Genomic DNA, 9,767 nt, shown 5'->3' with positions numbered 1-9,767 from the left:
TGCAAGTAGTTTCTGGTGTTTGTAGTATGCTGGAGGCCGTGGACAGCGCTGACCGTAGGGGTGGGCTGTGATGCGGTAGGCACGTGGCCGAGTATACCGGGCGCCCGTTTGGTGTCACGGAACCCTGTTCACATCGTTTGGGGCTGTGAGCGAAACTCCGGCCGGATCTCCTCATGGATGGAACCCGAATAGGCGATAAACCTGGACTAGAGACTTGAGTGTTTAGGTAGGTCGTGGTCTACACCCACGTCGGCTTTCGCTTGAAGTCTGCCGAGCACATGTCGTGTGCAGATGCTAAGTGGTGGAAACATGTATGAAGAAGTACACCCCTGCAGGGTTAACATCATCTATTCGAATAGCCGTGTCCGCGGAAAAGGACTTCTGGGTTGCTTATATCAGTTCATAGACAAGTGAAAGTGGATACTTTAAAATGCGCAAGATAAGCGTGAGTGCTATGGATGGCGTTCTCGTAGGGAGACGGGAGCGGATCCATAGTGGTGTATTGATATGGTGAATATGTGGACTCGTGTGCGCCACCTCAAAAGAGTCGCTTGCAGTCGTAGTTTAGGATAGCCACCGAGTCAAAGCTGGCTTGCTGCAGTTAAACCCCACCATCCCTTTGTTGAAAATGATGCATATGTAGTTAGTTCTGATGTAAGTCTTGCTGGGTACATTTGTACTCACGTTTGCCTATTTTATGTTTTTGCAGAGAGACTTCAGTCTCACTAGTAGTTCCACGTGGACTTCGACGTTTAGCTTGTTACCTCAGCTACGATCTTGTGCCCTCGGCAGAATCTGATAGATAGTCAGGCTTCTCGGCCTTTTTCATTTATAGATGTCTGTACCCAGACATGATAGCTTCCGCTTGTGCTTTGACTTGTATGCTCTGATTGTTGGGTCGTGAGACCCATGTTTGTAATATCTCGCTCCTCGGAGCCTATTGATTAAAATACTTGAGTTGTAGAGTCATGTTGTGATGCCATGTTGTATTTGCACATATCGAGCATATTGTGTGTATGTTATTGAAATGCTTGGTATGTGTGGGATCTGACAACCTAGTTGTTTATCCTTGGTAGCCTCTCTTACCGGGAAATGTCTCCTAGTGTTTCCACCGAGCCATGGTAGCTTGCTACTGCTCCGGGACACTTAGGCTGGCCGGCATGTGTCCTTCTTCGTTCCTGTGTCTGTCCCTTCGGGGAAATGTCACGCTTTGAGTACCGGAGTCCTGTTAGCCCGCTACAGCCCGGTTTACCGGAGTCCTGCTAGCCCAGTGCTACAGCCCGGACCCACTTGCTGATGACCGACACGTTCGAAGCTGGGTCATGGATGCCTGTCCCTGTAAGTCTGTGCCACTTTGGGTTTACGACTAGTCATGTCAGCCCGGGCTCTTTATCATATGGATGCTAGCGACACTATCATATACGTGAGCCAAAATGCGCAAACGGTCCCGGGCAAAGGTAAGGCGACACCCGTGGGGATACCGTGCGTGAGGCCGCAAAGTGATATGAGGTGTTACCGGCTAGATCGATGTGACATCGAGTCGGGGTCCTGACAACTAAGGCCTCCACTCTCTCCATGACCAATTAAACATCTCCCCACAAATAATGAGTAATAGCGTAAAACAGGAAAATGTAAGCTAGCCACTCTTGCTTTCACACCCCTCTCTCTTCCCCCACAGTAGTCTCAGTAAGGAAATTCTCAACATCTCTAGGCCATGGGTCATCCAAGCCACCCTCATAAGGTATTTTGCAAACATCACAAAAATTAGCGTCATTTCCTTTTCTTTTTATTAGAAGGACTAGGTGCATCAATATTAACTCTCTGAGAATCTTGCTCAATTCTCTTAGGATGACCTTCATGATACAAAGGTTCTTGAGTCATTTTACCACCTCTAATCATAACTCTAACAACATGATCATTATTCTTACTATTCATCTCATTGCGCAAATCTTCTTGTGCCTTAAGTACTTGTTCTACTTGAGTTTTTACCATAGAAGCATGCTTACTAATAAGCTTAAGATCATTAACAGCTCTACACATATAAGCACCCAAGCGTTCAAGCATATAAGCATTAAAGTTTTCTTGTTTAACAATGAAGTTATCAAATTCGTCCAAGCATTGACTAGCAGACTTATTGTAAGGAATATCACCTTCATGAAAACTATAGAGAGAATTTACCTCTACTACCTGTGTCGGAGCATTAAGACCATGTATTTCTTCAATGGGCGGTAAATTCTTAACATCTTTATCTTTAATACATTTTTCTTTCATAGATTCTTTGCCTCTTGCATATCTTCAGGACTGAGAAATAGAATACCTCTTTTCTTCGGAGTTGGCTTAGGAGGTGGTCCGGGAAGAGTCCAATCATTATCATTACTCAGTATATTATTCAATAGCAATTCAGCTTGCTCAACAGTTCTTCCCCTGAAAACATAACCAGCACAACTATCTAGGTGGTCCCTAGAAGCATCGGTTAGTCCATTATAAAAGATATCAAGTATTTTATTTTTCTTGAGAGGATGATCAGGAAAAGCATTAAGTAATTGGAGAAGCCCCCCCCCCCCAAGCTTGTGGGAGAATCTCTTCTTCAATTTGCACAAAGTTAAATATTTCCTATAAAGCAACTTTTTTCTTATGAGCAGATTCTTTTCCAGAGAAGTAATAAATCATATCCTGGGGACTACGCACACAACCAGGAGCAAGAGAATTAAACCATATCTAAGCATCACCATTTAATGAGAAAGGAAACAACTTAAGAATATAGTAATAATGAATTTTTTTCTTTATGAGAAAATAGTGTGGCTATATCATTCAATTTAGTAAGATGAGCCACAACAGTTTCAGATTCATAACCATGAAAAGGATCAGATTCAATCAAAGTAATTAACTCAGGATCAACAGAGAATTCATAATCCTTATTAGTAACAAAGATAGGTGAAGTAGAAAACTTAGGATCATATTGCATTCTAGCATTCAAAGATTTTTCTTTCAACTTAGCTAATAGTTCCTTAGATCCTCTCTATCATTGCAAGCAAAAAAGTCTCTAGCAGTTTCTTCATCCATAATATAACCCTCAGGTACCTTAGGCAATTCATACCTAGGGGGAGAATCATAATCTTCATTTCAATAATATCATCAGTTTCAGTAATTTCATTCTCTCTAGCCCTAGCAAGTTGTCCATCAAGAAATTCACCTAGTGGCACAGTATTATCAAGCAAAGAAGTAGTATAATCATAAGCATTATGCATAGCAGAAGTGGCATCATTAATAACATGCGACATATCATAATCAATAACAGGTGTAGGTGTCGCAAGTTTACTCAAAACAGAAGGTGAATCAAGTGCAGAGCTAGATGGCAATTTCTTACCTCCCCTCGTAGTAGAGGGATAGATCTTGCTTTTGTTGTCTTTCAGATTCCTCATAGTAATCAGCAGATATAAATCCCAAGTGACCCAGAGAATAGGGCTATGCTCCCCGGCAACGACGCCAGAAAAAGGTCTTGATAACCCACAAGTAGATGGCAATAGTTTTCAGGGTAGAGTATTCAACCCAAATTAATTGATTCAACACAAGGGGAGCCAAAGAATATTCTCAAGTATTAGCAGTTATGTTGTCAATTCAACCACACCTAAAAGACTTAATATCTGTAGCAAAGTATTTAGTAGCAAAGTAGTATGTAAGTAACGGTAACGACAGGAAGAGTAACAGTAGCAGTTTTGTAGCAATTGTAACAGCAGCAATAACGAAAGTAACGAAGCAAAGATCAATATGAAACTAACTCGTAGGCAATGGATCAGTGATGGATAATTATGTCGGATGGCATTCATCATGCAATAATTATAACCTAGGGTGACACGGAACTAGCTCCAATTCATCAATATAATATAGGCATGTATTCCATATATAGTCATACGTGCTTATGGAAAAGAACTTGCATGACATCTTTTGTCGTACCCTCCCGTGGAAGCGGGGTCCTAATGGAAACTAAGGGTTATTAAGGCCTCCTTTTAATAGAGAACCGGAACAAAGCATTAACACTTAGTGAATACATGAACTCCTCAAACTACGGTAATCACCTGAAAGAATCCCAATTATTGTCACATTGGGGTATGCGGATCATAACTCGTAATAGGTGTCTACAACTTGCAAGATCGGATCAAGAACACAAATATATTCATGAAAACATAATAGGTTCAGATCTGAAATCATGGCACTCGGGCCCTAGTGACAAGCATTAAGCATAGCAAAGTCATATCAACATCAATCTCAGAACATAGTGGGTACTAGGGATCAAACCCTAACAAAACTAACTTGATTACATGATAAATCTCATCCAACCCATCACCGTCCAGCAAGCCTACGATGGAATTACTCACGCACGGCGATGAACATCATGAAATTGGTGGAGGAGGAAGGTTGGTGATGATGATGGCGACGATCTCCCCTCTCTGAAGCCCCGAACAGACTCCAGATCTGCCCTCCCGATGAAGAACACGGGGTGACGGCTGCTCCGTATCGTAAAACGTGATGAATCCTTCTCTCTAATTTTTTCTCTCCCCGAACGTGAATATATAGAGTTGGAGTTGATTCACAAGGCAGGGGGCGCGCTTCGCACCCTTGTGGAAAACTGGTGGGTCCCCTCTAGTTGATTCTTTCGCCAATATTTTTTATTTATTCCAAAAATATTCTCCGTGAATTTTCAAGTCATTCCGAGAAGTTTTATTTCTGCACAAAAATAACACCAAGGCAATTCTGATGAAAACAACATCAGTCCGGGTTAGTTCCATTCAAATCATGCAAATTAGAGTCCAAAACAAGGGCAAAAGAGTGTGGAAAAGTAGATATGATGGAGACGTATCAAATGTCAATTTACTACTCCCTCCGATCTAAACTAGTTGACACAACCTTTAATTCAGATCAGAGGGAGCATATTATTTGAAAAAAACTTTGGATTACTACTTAAGAACGTCAAAATGCCACAAATTGTTTGCCTGAAAAACCGCAACGTTAAATAATTTTTGACTAGTCCCACTTGTGAGGCCATATGCGTGAAAACTATCGCTTTAATGTCATTGAACCCCGCTACCATGAATCAGGCCGCGTTAGATTCAAAATTCCAAATTCGAACTACCATTTGATTGAATTCCAACTGAAAATTGAAAGTTTCCAAAGAAATTTAAACAATTATGAAATTTCATAAATAGTCCTAGCACATTGATGGCTTCATTGATTCAAAGAATTCCATGTGATTTTTTTAATGATTGGAATTCTTAGGTAATTTCACTACATTTGTCGTTTGACTTACAAGATTAGAATCCTTGCGAATTTTCATAAGAATTCCTTGCATACTACTTTGGAGGCAAAAAGAATCATCCACTTAAACCTCTTGTAACAATCCTTTGTTTTTCATGTGCCATGAAACACATCCTGATCCAAGTTCATGTAATTTCTTAATAATATGTCTAAATAGTTGAAAGTGCATATTTACTATACCCTAGCGAGTTTTGATGATTTATGAAAATAACTTGAGAGGACTAACAATTTCAATGAGTTTATTTCAGCGGTTAGAACTAATTTTCATATACACCATGCATGTGCTTGGCTATAAGTGAAGATCATTGGTGGCTCCACAAACAACTTTTCTAGTTATTGTCCTCCTCAAGCTTTTAGCATGTACTCCCTCCGTCCCAAAATTTTTGTCTTAGATTTGTCTAGATACGGATGTATCTAATACTAAAATGTGACTTGATACATCCGTATTTAGACAAATCTAAGACAAGAATTTTGGGACGGAGGGAGTATTTTTTAGTCATCCAGGATTCACATTGAATATAGGACAACCACACTACAAAGATGGGCTCAAGCAAGTACTTTGCTATGAACTACAAGAACAGATCCTAAGCCAAAGTTATCCAAAATTCACTTCCTTACCAATCTTTGTATGTGTTTCTCTAACCTTAGGGTTGTTCATACTCATAGATCAAACCCATTTTCAGTTGCTTGGAACTGCGATTCATTTGTTCCAGAGCTGTCGAGCCAATCTTCCTTGAAACTTTGTCTGTTTGCTATGAGACTTTTGAGCAGTACATTTTTCATCGACATTTCTAAGTTGTCTCGGTTTGCTTCTCTATTGTTCACAGTGTAAGTCCGTAACATCCGATCTTTTTCGTCTCGTACTTTCTGAGCTATGGCTTAGCGCTTTTCTACAAATTCTCGTTCTAAGATCTGCTATATTTGGAATAATACAATTGAGCAACGGTTTTTACCAGTACTTCTGATCTATTCTATGTTCGAAGAAAAGGTGGTACCTTTTTGTGTTTGGAACCACCACTCACTTTGTAATCTGTACTTACACGTATTGTATTTCTCCTAGTTCTTGAACATTGTCATGGCCATATAAACTTACTAGTAGATACCCCGCACGTTGCCGCGGGACTCCTTGTGTTATGCTGGTATGAGAAGGAAGAATTAAAATGCACATTGCAACTGTTGGCATATGCCTGCACAATATGCATGAAAATAATTGAATGGACAAATATAGGTCTGATGATAGCAATAGGTTTTTCGTGTAACTTAAAACCTTAAATGCTTAATACATAAGAAAAACAGTAAGGTTTTGGATCCAATTACCGTGTCAGATTATTTGGTAAAAATGGGAAAATAATTTAACCCTCAATAACATGGCACGCAACATATATGGTCATGATGGACAGATGGAGATTCCTTAACATGAACCACATATAAAATAAACGACGTGCTTATTTTGTCTTTAGAGTGTTTTTTTAGAACGAAGACGCACGATGCGTCCGGCTTTAAATTAATAAAGCCCACCAACAGGCAGCATCCGCAAGCAGTACAATATAGGGTTAACAGTCTAAACAAGCTAAAAAGGCCAAAGCCAAAAGTACAGGACAAGCAACTGGCCGCAGCCGGGAAGAGTACATAAACTAGAAGCTCGACAGGCAGCCAGACAAATGTAAAGCCAAAATAGCTCCAAAAGCATCATCTTAGGCACGGGCTTCCACCTGGATCGTGCGGATCCGCTCCATGGCCTCCCGCATCCGATCTGCATCACGCCGTTTCCCCAACGGAGTCCATGTCTGTAGGAACACATGGCATTTGAAAATAATGTCAGCGGGATGGTTAGGGAACTTGTGTTCGATTGTCATCTTATTGCGCATGGTCCAAAGAGACCAGCACAGCGCCCCTACGCAGTGCCACAACACACGTCCGAAACTACCCCGATGTGCAAGAAGGATCCTACGAAGGTCCGAAGTCGAATTGGGATTCCAAGTCTGATCGAAAGCCTTACGGACGGCACTCCAGGCAAAACGGGCCAGGTGGCACTTGAAAAAGATGTGGTTGGCATCTTCATGCTGGCCACAGAGCGTGCAAGAGCCATCCGAAGGGCCATGTCTAATGGCAATGTTGTTAGAAGAGGGTAGGCGATCGCGAAAAAGTTGCCATAGGAAAACTTTGATCTTCAAAGGAATGGACGCTTTCCATAGCCCCCTAGCTATGTCGAGCGTCGGTCCCTCGGTCAGCTTGTTATAAAGGGATTGGACCGAGAACTTCCCTGAGCTCGTGAGGGACCATGAGACCGTGTCCTTCTCGGGGAGAAGGGTGAAACCCTGCACCTTAGCTAGGAGCCCATCCCAGCTAGTGCGTTCATGGGCGAGGAGAGGCCTTTTGAAGGAGATGGCGGGGGGGTTGCATCTAAGCGCATCGGCCACCAAAATGTCGACGTTAGTGACCAGTTGATAAATGGCAAAATGGCTCTGCCAGAGAGGCTCCGGGCCTAGCCAATGGTCGAGCCAAAATCGCATAGATTCCCCATTTTTAACACTGAACTTGGCTCCTAAAGTGAAGGCAGGCTTAACAGCCTGGATTCCATTCCAGAAAGGCGATCCCTTCGCCTTTGAGGTAAGGAAATTTCCATCTGGAAAATATTTGGCATGAAGGATATCAGCCCAAAGCCCTTGCTCGTTCTGGGAGAGTTTCCAGATCCACTTGACGAGAAGCGCCACATTCATGAGTTTGGAGTTGAGGATTCCGAGACCACCGAATTTCTTGGGGCGGCAAAGCGCCGCCCACTTGATAAGGTGGTACTTCTTCTTGTTCCCAGTTCCTTCCCAAAAGAACTTAGACCTGGGTGTGTCGAATTTGGCATGGACACCGTCGGCCAGCAGGAACATGCCCATAGTAAACAGGGGCAGGGAGGACAAACTGGAATTAGTCAGAATCAGCCTGGCCGCAGAGGACAAGAACCTGCCACGCCAGGGGCTGACCCGATTCGCCACCTTGCCGTATAAGGGTTCCCATTCGAGGATCGAGATGTGTTTGTCCGAAATGGGAAGGCCTAGGTACTTAAATGGGAAACTCCCTAGTTTGCAGTTAAGTAAGTTGGCAATGCGGGTGGCCTGGTGATCGTCCATCCCTATGGCAATCACCTCACTCTTAGCAAAGTTAATCTTCAGGCCAGAAATGATCTCGAAAGCGAGAAGGATGAGCTTGATCGAGGCTATACTATTATCGTCAGGCTCGAAGAGAAGCAAGGTGTCGTCCGCGTATTGAAGGTGGGTGATCCCTCCGGGGCACAGATGAGGAACAACACCTCGGACGTGGCCAGCGGCCTTGGCCTTGTTCACCATGGCCGAGAGGGCATCGGCAACAAAATTGAAGATCAAAGGCGAGGAGGGATCTCCTTGGTCTTTAGAGTGTTACCTGCTGATTCAGGTAGACCGATCTTGTGTACTACCAAATTTCTCACCTTGGGCATTCCATTGAACAGGAATGATGCAACGTACTGACTGATTCAAGGAAACATTAATTCAGAGGCAAGATTATACAATTGTAGAAATGCAGTGATAATCAAAACCGAGGTAAATTGAATGATTAATTTAAAGGAGAGCCAACTACGTGAAAGGGAGGCAAACTACATGGCCATCAGCACCAAATTTTCACCACAGAAACTAAGCTCATATTTTGCGTGCCTTGACTATCCGAATGGAGAAAAAACAAACAATCAGAGACCTAGAAGATAATGAGCGAGACCACGTACATGCAACGTGCACGGAGGTCATCGGTGAAAGGCTGACGCGATCTTCCATGGTCCATGTTGGGGGTGTGTATGTTGTTTGCATGGGAAGGTTCAGGCTGAGGCAAATGAGAAGCTAGAGTGGAAGTTGATGCGTCGTATGGGAAGTACACTGGAGTCTGGAGGTAGAGCCAAGGAGTTTGGGAGCAGAGGTTGAGAGCCTCCTCAGCTTGCGCACATCATTTTTTTTTTTGATTAGTGGGACAATGAAACGGCAGGTTAATTGAAGGCACCGATGTGATCACATATCAAATGTAGAGCATGGACAAAATAAATGGGGATCGCATGCATGTTCAGGCATCAGTTACCAGAGGCATTGCATGCATGCGTGCATGAGCTTGGAGCAACATCTCCCAAGTGTAGATCTCATGGCTGTGGTAGACTAATGTAGTATATCCAACGGCTAAAATAATTTGGGTGATGTGGCTCAAGGAGAAGCTAGAGAATTTCTAGTAGTGGGGACTAGCTATTTAGATATAGTAGATTTGAACTAATTCGACAGTTGCGCTATTGCAACCAATGCTAGCTTGGATGTGAGCAGACGGAAAAAAATTATATGAGACCAGGTCTCATATAAAGCAGGTGAGACCCGCCCTGATGGATGACACGTGGCATTCACAAATCACAAATCATCTAATCTCTCCCCCCTGATTTCAGATGGGGGTGGGGT

This window comes from Triticum dicoccoides, chromosome 6B (genome assembly GCF_002162155.2).
Source record: "Triticum dicoccoides isolate Atlit2015 ecotype Zavitan chromosome 6B, WEW_v2.0, whole genome shotgun sequence".
Lineage (NCBI taxonomy): Eukaryota > Viridiplantae > Streptophyta > Magnoliopsida > Poales > Poaceae > Triticum > Triticum dicoccoides.
Note: the sequence above shows the minus strand (reverse complement) of the source record.